This window comes from Pteropus vampyrus, unplaced genomic scaffold, assembly GCF_000151845.1.
Source record: "Pteropus vampyrus isolate Shadow unplaced genomic scaffold, Pvam_2.0 Scaffold258, whole genome shotgun sequence".
Taxonomy (NCBI): domain Eukaryota; kingdom Metazoa; phylum Chordata; class Mammalia; order Chiroptera; family Pteropodidae; genus Pteropus; species Pteropus vampyrus.
Window position 1 is genome coordinate 944,750 of NW_011889039.1, and position 2,299 is coordinate 947,048.

A 2,299-nucleotide genomic window follows, 5' to 3' on the forward strand; every position below is an offset into this window, starting at 1 on the left:
TGGCCTCATTTTACCTCATCATTTCTCTAACGACCCAATCTCCAAAGACAGTGACATTCCCACATACCGGGGGCTAGGGATTCGATGTGAATTTTGAGGGGACACAATTCAGCCCATAACCCTGGACTGTCATGGAAGCCCCCAGTAATATTCGCAGACATATTTCTTCTTTCCTTCTCTCTTGTTTCTTAATCTATAGATTGAAATTTAACCCTGAATCACCTTAGAACATCCTGATGTTTGTTCCCCACCCTACCTGTTGGTTCCTCAGAAATAAATATGTCGTAATCCCTTTAAAGCTTCAAAGTCTCTTCCAAGGTTCTTCCTCAATTGGACCATCATCATCCCTTCATCAAAAGTAGTGCAGTCTTCATCCAAATCCTCAAACATGGCATGAGCCGTCCATTGCCACAAGTTGCAATAGATTTATCTAAAATATAAGAGCACCACTATGAGGTCAGCTACATGACACCCTATGTCAGAGTGCCCAGCCCAGGGAGCAAGCCACAGTGGACACTGGATTAAAGTGGTTTCCTTTCTGCCACATAGAATGTGTCCTGGTCCTTGTCTTTCAGTAGACAGTCCCCCGATGAGAGTTTGTCAAACTGAATCGGGGCAGACAGGAAGGCCATGAGAATCGCAGTGATAGACAGTTTGGAGGCTTGTATTAGCATGTGAGTTTGCTGAGGTTACCTTAATAACCCTCATTTAACTGAAGATGTCACTGTACACATAGATCAACTTGTCCATCGAATGGACCAAGCCGTGCCGACCCTGAGCCTCGGGCACGGTGGCTGTCTCACTGGAGACCGGGGGGCTTCTAAAGACAGAAAACCATGGTGTCATTATGTCACCCTTGCCTCTGGTTGCCCAAAGCAACTAAACCACATCTTATTTCATCACTGAGAAGCCAAAATCATTGCTCTGAATTCACTTGTGAGTTTTCAGTGACCCTGACGGTTTTTCGTTTGTTTGGCAGGATAAATTTATGATTTCTTCCTTAATAATAAACGTCCAGGAAGAAGGAACTAAGCAAGTAAGTGGCACAGAAACATTTCCTGGGCAAGACACACCGGAAAGCACCTGCTCCTCCGTCCTGCTGGCCTGCCGAACGTCTGGGCCCTGCGGTCCTCTGGAGAGACAGACCTTGTGGACCCCGCCTTCCTTCATCCAACACAGACGCCACGGGCAGGGCCGCCGTCATCAGTCTGTCCTCCCTGGAGGCCCCTTTCTTCTGTTTAGAAGCTTAAGACGGAAATTTCTACATTGACTCATAGGCTGACTGTGCGGGGTGACTCAGCACTGGTCTCCTCTCCCTCGTGACGTGGATTAGGGGAAGCGGTTGAGAGATGCGTCTCTTTCTTTTGCCCGGTCACTAATCCTTTGTCAGCGTCACTGGGAACAGAAGAAGGGACTCACCTGTGCAGATGACTCGGTTTCTTCTCCCTTATTTTGTTCCTGCTTCTATCAAAGGTGAATCCTTTACCTTGTTCAGAAAAGGGACAAAGGGGACCTGGAGGATAGAAACTTATTTCTATTATGAATCTGTTACTTTTTAGGTTTGACGTTTGCCCGTCCCCCACCCCAGATTTTAACGACCACCTCCATTTTAGGTCTAAGCATTCGAAACATCCCTTTGGGCAGTAACCCCAGGAGGACGGTGGGCTCCAAATTCCCATTACTGGGGTCAAACGGGGCCCAACAAGCAAGAACTCAACAATTACAATCAATTAACAGAAAGACGGAGCAGGTGCCTTTTAAGAAATACATCCTCGGATTAATACATTTCTCAAGGAAAGAAAATCGCTGGCAGAGCGATCCTCAAACTTCGGAGTTTCTCTTTGGGGCCAGCGAGGTGGGGCGTGAGGGGGCTCAGGGTCGCAGGGAGCCTTGAGCGCAGCCTCCACCCAAATACAAAGAGTTTTTCAAGGATTTAGTGTGGACAATTTGTGTCACCATCTTATATGTCCAGGAATTCCCTATCCAGACCTCAATTCTCTTGCATCTTGATCTACCCTCAGAACGAGGGCTTAGCAGTCCCATTCGATGAGCGATACCTCCGAGCTCTTACTAAAGGAGACCCCCCAATAAGGTGAAGTCAATCTCCTCTGGCTCCCAGGGTGAAGTGTAAGAAACTAGGAAGAGAGTATATCAAAACACTCGGTTTAGTCTTATTCTAAGCCATTCAACAAAATACCCATTTGTTTTTTCTTTTGCAAGCAAAGCCGAAGCCAAGTTCTCTTTGATTGGCTGACTGATTGATAGCTGATCACGTTGATCTTACAATCCTACAGTTGAT